Source organism: Gekko japonicus, unplaced genomic scaffold, assembly GCF_001447785.1.
Source record: "Gekko japonicus isolate JY-2015 unplaced genomic scaffold, Gekko_japonicus_V1.1 scaffold455, whole genome shotgun sequence".
In the NCBI taxonomy this organism is placed as follows: Eukaryota; Metazoa; Chordata; class Lepidosauria; order Squamata; family Gekkonidae; genus Gekko; species Gekko japonicus.
In genome coordinates, this window is record NW_015166436.1 from 268326 (window position 1) to 277470 (window position 9145).

The following is a 9145-nucleotide window of genomic DNA, read 5'->3' on the forward strand; positions in this document are numbered from 1 at the left end:
ACATTAGAAGCCCTCCCACTGTTGACCCCCCCCCCCAAGCACCAAGATGACAGAGCATCACTTGCCCCAGAGCCCCTATCTATACCTTGTGGCAAATAGCCACTGATGGACCTCTGCTCCATATGCTTATCTAATTCCCTTTTGAAGCATATGCTGGTTATGGGGATTTAAAAAAAAAAAACTACTGGATTCTTGTTGAACAGCTAGCAAGCATTACATTTCAAGTTAAGCTCCTTTCTAAAGATAATTGGGAGAGAAAAATATGACTTCTAAGTTTCTCGTATTTCCCCTCCTCATATTTGCATAAGTTAGCAGGGGTAGAACTGCAGGAGCGCAAACCATCTGGAGACCTTGGATTTAAAACGCAGATTCCTGATCCTTCACTTGGGTGAAATCTCTGTTCAAACGCATGCATTCTGGTGCAATTCTCTCTCTCTCTCTCTCTCTCTCTCTCTCTCTCTCTCTCTCTCTCTCTCTGAGCTGCTGCCTGAAATACAAAGGTCTATATTCTCATGTAGACCTTTGTATTTCAGGCAGCAGCTCAGAGAGAGAGAGAGAGAGAGAGAGAGAGAGAGAGAGAGAGAGAGAGAGAATTGCACCAGAATGCATGCGTTTGAACAGAGATTTCACCCAAGTGAAGGATCAGGAATCTGCGTTTTAAATCCAAGGTCTCCAGATGGTTTGCGCTCCTGCAGTTCTACCCCTGCTAACTTATGCAAATATGAGGAGGGGAAATACGAGAAACTTAGAAGTCATATTTTTCTCTCCCAATTATCTTTAGAAAGGAGCTTAACTTGAAATGTAATGCTTGCTAGCTGTTCAACAAGAATCCAGTAGTTTTTTTTTTTTAAATCCCCATAACCAGCATATTTTGTTCTTATCTTATTTTCCTTGTTCACGGCATACATTGTACTCGGTTTTAAACGAGGCTCTGCTTCATACCACAAATGACCTTTCACCCTTGCAATCCGGCACCTGCAGACTTTGCGTGCATGCTTGGGGGGGGGGGGGGAAGGTGCACAGGGGGGGGGGGGGAGAAGGTTGCAGATTCTCTGGGAAGTAGTCAGAACTCCTAGCTAACTTGCTACATGTTTGTTGCAGCAGTGCAAATGGTTTTGTTTCCCCTTAAAAATCATGTACGCTCAGTGTCAGACTTCTTTTCCCCCCCCAAAGCACACACTGTGCGACTGTCCAAGATAACTTGAAGGGAGGGGAGAAAAAAGGAGAAGGTTTAAAAAGGCACTACTGTTAGATTCAAAACACCTCGACAGCCAAGTTCTGCACAGAGGTCCACCCATTATAACTTCGGGAAGCCTAACAAAGCAGGCTAGAATAAAAGGCAGATTCTGACACACAGAAATATTCTTTACCTTCCCCCAATCATGTTTTTAGTTTTGAAGTGGAAAACAAATTACAGTTTTCCAAGGACAAACGAAGTAAAAGCCCCCCCACCCTGGGACAAACGAAGTAACAACCCCCCCATGAACAGAGGCCGAAAGCAGGCTAGCAGTGCTATCAATGGAATTTCACAGTGACATTGTATGCATGTGCTCTTGGCAGCAAATCCCAATGTGGCTTACTCTTGAGTAAGCATAATATTGCCACCTCACTACATATATAGGATTGCGGCAAGTCATTGCCGTTTACACCAACCAGCAAAGGTGTGCAGGGTAATCCAGCAATGTGTTAAGTCTTAAAAGACTACAGAAGGCTTTGGCTAAACCTTGTTCGGAATTACCAGTAAACTGAATGGCGTTTACTTTCCAGTGAAAATGTGCAAAACCATAATACTGGAGGGGTAGTCGTAGTAGCACGCTAAAGATGAACTCACAGCATCTGAAGAAGTGGCTCTAGTCTGCAAATATATATCTTTGTCTTTAAAAGGTGCCACTAAGTTCCTATTTATCCATAAGATAGACTCTGAACCTGGAAACGTGTTTGCTCATTTCTAGTTACAATCTTGAACTGCACTGAGGATGTTCCATATGGGTGTGTGTGCATACATAAATATATTCATAAACTTGCACAATATCTTCTACAACCAATACAGTTACAGATTTTGTTAATTTCAAAACGGCTGTTGAAATTGCTCCCATATACCTTCACAAGGAGAAAAATACAATAATGGATTTGTTCACTTACAAATGATTCAGGCTTAAGTCAAACAAGTCAGCCTAATCTGTCAGGTTTCTTTCTTTGAAAAACTTGCAAAAACTTGCAAAACTCATTTGTACTCATCCAGGACATACAGTTTCAAGAAGCCAGAACCAAAACCAGAAAGCCGGCATAGGCAAAAATTTACCTACCTGGATTTCACGTCTGAAGTCAGTCCCTAGATTTAGCGGTGAAAGAAGACAGAAGAATTTCTGGTCTGCAACCTAATGCATCTTCATACTTTTTTTTTTTTTGGTAGTGGCCTGCTCAAATGAGAAGTGTTGAGCAACTCCCTCCAATACCACTCGCTGCAAGAAATCTCTTTCAGCCTTAACCCCCTCAGCTCAGTCTTGGCCTTTGGGAATTTTCTGAAGACTGAAAATGTGCCCAGAGATAAACTTACAATTAGTGGAACCAGCTAAGCAAAAATCCCGCCTTCTCATTGGCTCAAACCACACATTCCAAAAGTGCTAAAATGGTGCTAATCAGAGGCAATCTCATAGACTAAATTCCTGACTAGACATATTGCATTAAAGTTAAGCTATTCCGCTTCCAGAAGTGAAGTTTTCCTGCCTACTGACTGGAGGGGGGGGTCCTCAGGCTAAAACTCTGACTCTCCGGGAAAGTGTAACGCGCCTGCCTCTGTTCTCCCCCCTCCCCACACACCAGTTCTTTTCCCTCACAGTAGCAAGGCTGTCTCTTGTCTACTCCCAGCCCACAAACTCACCAAACCAGATTTTTTACTCACAACAAAAAAAACAACTTCCCGTAAATCAGAACTGAAATATTACCCTCTTCGCTGAGCCCTTGCTGGCTAAAGACCAATTGAACATTCCTCTTGTTTTGGCACAGTAAATATACCTTAATTTTTTAAACGGGGGGGGGGGAGACACAAAAAAAACTGAACCTGCTGTGATGTACCATGTTGGAAAACAAGAGAGAGAGAAAATTATGTACTAAACATTCTTCCTCTGTTCTGTCATGGTGTACCAGAATTCGGTGCTTTGGGGTTTTGTTTTGTTAGCTAGGCAGGTTTGCTGACTCACTCCCTTAAGCCCCACAAGGTTGTCAGAGAAACCAATGATTAACTAGTTTTAAACCCTCTTCACCCACCTGCCTGTGGAGTTTCCAACTTTGGGTGGGTGTGTTTTTTACTAGCCTGGCTCTTGTGACTTTAATGGCAGTCTGATGGACACACATTTCCAGGCAAGGTGAGAAAAGTTTTCATAGAATCATAGAGTTGGAAGGTACCTCCGGGATTATCTAGTCCAACCCACTGCACAATGCAAGACATTCACAAATACCTCCCCCCACCACACCCCCGGTGACAGCTGTTCCATGCCCGGAAGATGACCAAAAAACCTCCAAGATCTCCAGCCAAACTGGCCTGGAGGAAAATTGCTTCCTGACCCTAAAGCAGTGATCAGGATTTCCCTGGGTGTGTAAGAAAGGGCCACAAGAACTAAGCACTGAGGCAACCCTTCCTGCCCTCCCTCTCACGATCTGCCTAAATTCACAGAACCAGCATTGCTGTCAGATGACCATCTAGCCTCTCTTTGAAAACCTTCAAAGAAGGAGAGGCCACCACCTCCCGAGGAAGCCTTTTTACTTGTGACATTTCTCTGTGTCCAACTACTGAAGGCACAAGAGCTGAGCCAGGGTGGTGTAGTAGTTAGGGTCAGCGTAGGAGGACCTGAACCCTTCACTCTGCCACAGAACCCTGCCAGTTGACCTTCAGACAGTCATTCTTTTTCTAGACTAACTGACCTCACAGGTAGGTTTGAGGCCAGAATTATCTTAGAGTCACACAAGAGTTTTCAGGGTATAAACCTTCGAGGCCACGCAGGCTTGTACCCCGAAAATCTTGTTCGTCTCTAAGGTGCTACTCTGCTAAAGGGATCTTTGAGTCTCAGAAGCCTATGCCCTGAAAATTTTCTTGATCTCTAAGACGTTACCAGGCTCAAATCTAGCTGTTTCTACTGCAGATCGACAGAGCAACCCTCGGGAACTATCTCGCAGGGTTGCTGTAGTAAGGATAAGATAGGAGGGAAGAATGATATTGTAAACCACAGTGGGTTTCTCCTCAAGGAGAAGAGCAGGGCATAATATCTAAATAAATAAATAAAAGAATTTAGTGACTTTAAAAAGGTAAAGGTTCCCTTGCTCGAAAGCCAGTCGAGTCCGACTCTAGGGTGGCGGTGCTCATCTCCGTCTCAAAGCCGAAGAGCCAGCGCTGTCCGAAGACGTTTCTGTGGTCATGTGGCCGGCATGACTAAACACCAAGGCGAACGGAACGCTGTTACCTTCCCACCGAAGTGGTACCTATTTATCTACTTGCAATTTCTTGCTTTCGAACTGCTAGGCTGGCAGGAGCGGGAACTAGAGACGGGAGCTCACTCCGTCATGCAGTACACTCGGGTCTTGAACTGCTGAACTACTGACCTTCCACAGCCTGCAGTTCAGCGTCTTAACCACTTGAGCCACCACAGCTCCTGATTTTACCACCTATAAACTTTACCACCTATATAAACTTTACCACCTATATAAACTCATGCCACTTGACATGGGAACATTTAATCCGGAAGAACTTCTACCCTCCATTTGGACCATCTCCCAGTTTCTCCACTCCTTGCCATTCCCAGGGTGTACACAAAATGACCTTTTGCAAATCCTGAAATACCTTTATCATGAAAATGGGAAGGAAATCCAAAAAAGCCCAATCCCAATGTATGCAGATGTAGGCACCACTGAGTTCATTGGGACTGACTACCAAGGAAGTGGGCATAGGATTATTGCTAAAGAGGTCTGAAGGACATTATTTTTCTTGGAAAACTATGAATTCCAAATGTAAGATAAAGGGCTAAATGTACTCACCGAGACCACACCATGGCTGGAGCTCATGGGGAAGTATGGGGCCTCCTTGGAGAAACTGACACGATTTCTATCCCATTTTCACCAGCATGCTTGCTACAAGACATTTATTATCTTATTGACTTAAGACTACTTCTTTATTGTTTTTAAGGAACAAAAAGAGAAACTAGTCAAGAACCAGTAGGGGCAAGCCCTTTTTTTAAACCTCTCTGCCCCCAAATAAAGCAGGCAAGGCAAGTTAACCACTCACCCCACCCATTTCACATTATTCCCACCACCCCCACCTCCTACTTTGCAGACTCAAGCCACCTGACCACTTTCAGCAAAACACAAACCTGTTTGCACAATAGGCAATCAGGCTCCGGCAGTCTTAGTCAGAATTTCCCACTGAACCAAAAACCTAAAAGAGGAAGCACCCACCCTCAAAGACTTTTTTGAAAATTCGAATTCCTCCTTGCATTATTGTGCAATTGGGGAGGGAAAAATGTTATGGCCTCTTCAACGGCTATATCCAACGACTATATACTTGAAGCAAGCCCAAGGATTTAAACATGTGTCCTTGGACTTCTTCTTCTCAACACTCACTCTCCACTATCATTTCACAGTCTTTTCCAAGTCTAAAATTATAACAATAACAATACTAAGCAATCTATATAGCACTTTACCATATTCAAAGTGTATCACAGACATTACCTTCCAAATCCTTGAGGTTGCTTTACCGGCATTCTATGCACACTTACATGGGAGTAAATCCTTTGGAACTCTCTGGGGTTTACTTCCAAGTAGACCTGTTTAGAATTGTTCATTTTATTATCTACGCATTGCAGATGAAAGACTTAGGGCCTGATTATGAAAAGATGGCCTTTTTGCTCTCAGATGAGGACCCCTTCATTTCTTCAAGATTGGCTCTCTTTGCCTTGGCCGCTAGAAAAATCAGAGCAAAGGAATCAAATAGTACCGTTGCAACCAAGTGAGTGCTTTCAGAAAGTCTTATCAGTTTTAAAGACCAGAGGGTGAGACAATTTTAACAGGTGTTTTATACGTTTTAATAGAGGTTGAAACATTCTATTATATGTTAATGTATATATTTTCTGAGAGTGTTTTGATATTGTGAAGGCTTATGGCCATATACAATAAAACGATACCTACCTACCAACCAACCACTGACTTGGTTAATATCAGTGAGAGATAGCTTTGAGGCTCAGGGTTTAGGTGCCGAATGCGCAAACGTGCATCGGGCTACTTAGAGTAGGGGGGTGAGCAACTGTCATTCCAGAGTGACCCGTCACTCTCCAAGCAATTAACAGACAGGAGGACTGCCAGCTCTGGGAGGGGAAATACCTAGAGACTCGGGGGGGTGGAGCCTCGGGAGGGCAGGTTTTGGGGAGGGGCTTCAGTGGCATATGCTGCCATAGGGTCCAGGATACGCTGTCATAAAGTCCACCCTCCAAAGCAGCCATTTGCTCCAGGGAAACTGACCTCTTCTGCCTGGAGATCCATTGTAACAGCAGGAGATCTCCAGGCCTCACTGGGAGGTTGGCAGCCCTGTTTAATAGCACCTCTTTGTCCTTCGTCTTGTGCTGCTGTCACCACTTGTTTACACCACTTGTTTGGTGTAGTGGTTAAGTGTGTGGACTCTAATCTAGGAGAACTGGGTTTGACTCCCCACTCCTCCACTTGCACCTGGCTGGATGACCTTGGGCAAGCCGTAGCTCTGATAAGAGCTGTCCTTGAAAGAGCAGCTCTCGAAAGAGCTCTCTCAGCCCCACCTACCTCACAGGGTGTCTGTTGTGGGGAGGGATTGTAAGCTGCTCTGAGACACCTTTGGGTAGTGAAGGGCAGGGTATAAACCCAGTCTCCTCTTCTTCTTCTTCCCTTGAAGTGACTGCAGCAAGTTCTGTCCAAAGAGGCGCACACTTTTCAGGGCTCTTTTTGTAGAAAAAGCCCAGCAGAAACTCATTATCATAATAGGCCACACCCAACAGCAGGAACTCATTAGCATATAGGGCCACACCCCTGCCAGCACAGCTCATTAGCACATTAGGACGCACCCCCATGTTACCAGAAGTGTGGTCATCCAGCCACACCCACCTTTTGCTTGTTATTCTGTTTACCTTGTTTGTTGTCAAAACCCAGGGCTTTTTTTGTAGCAGGAACTCCTTTGCATGTTAGGCCACACACCCCTAATGTAGCCAATCCTAATGAGTTTCTGCAGTTGGGTGTGGCCTATTATGCTAATGAGTTCCTGCTAGGCGTGGCCAACTTGGGAGCCAGCCTGTAATGTATTGGCACAATTACATGAATCACCTCATTAGACTCCCATGTTAAGCTTCGAGCCAAGTGAGGGCTCCTCTGACCGAACTTCCTATTGGTCGCTTGTAACAGCGACCAATCAGAACAGTACTATTCCATAGGAGGGAAAGACTCCCATTGGTCCTTAACTGAACAATCTCATTGGTTGTTATTTGTAAATAGGCGTGGCTACATTAGCCCGGTTATGTTTAAAAGGAGAAGAGCTCCCACAGTTTGTCGTTCTGGTTTCTTACTGAGTTAAGTGCTTGTTCGTTACTTCCAATAAAGCTGAATCACTTGCTGAATCACTCTACGAGTCCTTTGTTAGCGCGATCTAACACAGCCGGAACTCCGTTCCTGTGCGTTCCTGCCGAAAAATAGCCCTGCTTTTGCTCCAGGTGGGCAAACGACAGCAACTGCTCCCATCTGACATTGCTGCCACGGTGTCCTCTCCTCCACCCACGCGTCGCCCCTTGCTCAGAATAGGAAACATGTTGGTTAACTTCTTCCTCCTGCATCAAGGCTCCTGTTTCCCTCTTCAGGGGCAACACAGAGGTAACTGTATGTTTTTCCCCCTTGCAAGGCAAGTTACCGGGGTGGAGGTGGGGACTTGTTTTGGGAAAACAGCAGGGGAAAGGTTTTGCCATCAAACAGTGCTCTGATGCTGTAACTTTGTATGAGCTAACAAGATACAGGAAAAGGCAATTCCTCCGGACAACCTGCGAAAAAGTGTAGCAGAACAAAAGGGGGAAGAAAACTACCTACTGCCAATGAAAAATATAAATGGTGATGGGGAAATATCTGAATAGTGACCAACAGGGGTCATTTCGTAGAAAAAGAGGTGCAGGAGCTCATTAGCATAACTTATTAGCTTAACTCATTTGCATATGCCACACCCCCTGACATCACTGGAAGTGTGTCAGAAGGGAACACCCACCACTCAGGCTCCACTGGACTGTTTTGGATTGCTAGCTATTGGGGGAGGGGGAACATGCAGATTTGTCCTCACAGAGGAGGGAGAGCTTGTACCTGAATAAAACTTGGTCTTAAAGGTGCCACTGGACTGTTTTGGACTAGGGGGCGGGGGGGCTCTGTAACTTACCTGGATGCTTCTTGCTCTGACTGAGGGCTGCTGGGAGCAGGGGGTGGGGCTTGTTGCATGTGCCCGCCCCCTGGGCTCTTTACTGTTGGAGCTCCACTCCTGTGCACTCCTGCAGGAAATGACCTCTGGTGACCAACAACAACAAAGTGTCTACATAATGTGTAATCTCTATGTGTATTGATGGAGTGGTTAAACTATTGGCCTAGGATCTGGGGAAACCACGCTTAAATCCCCACTGGCCATAAAGCTTGCTGGGGAACCTTGAGCCGGTTACAGTCTCTCAGCCTGACCTACTTCACAGGATTAGGAACGGAGAGGAGACCCATGTATTGCTCCCTGGTGCTCCTTGGAGATGGGATAAAAATCTAATAGAGTTACCACATTTTGAAAAGCAAAAAAGAGGACATATTTCTCAACTGACTGCTTCAAACAAGTATTCACTAGGACAAATCTCATTTTAAACACCCTACTGTTTAAGCTGTGATAATTGCTACTAACTAGGAATATCATAAACTTTCTACCCAAAAGAGGACATTTTCACTGGTGTTTTTTTTAAAAAAAAAGAGCCCAAAAGAGGACAGACGCCAAAGAAAGAAGACATGTCCTCTAAAAAAAGGACATCTGGTAACCCTAAAATCTAATAACTAAATAACATTGATATTATGGACTATTATGGGGGGCAGGGACATGGGGGTGGCTGTGAGTGACGGCATGCTGTTACTTCTG

At 44.9% G+C, this 9145-nt stretch overlaps 1 protein-coding gene across 1 annotated transcript in view; it reads right to left on the reverse strand.

Moving 5' to 3' along the window:
- The window catches only part of RBM47 (RNA binding motif protein 47), a 121581-nt gene extending 119073 nt beyond the window's left edge, over nucleotides 1–2508 (reverse strand). Inside the window, exon 1 of the mRNA XM_015411906.1 lies at nucleotides 2307–2508. The gene's annotated coding sequence lies outside the window, so the exon portion shown is untranslated. The remainder of the gene's footprint in view (nucleotides 1–2306) is intronic.
- Between the last annotated feature and the right edge of the window lie 6637 nt (nucleotides 2509–9145).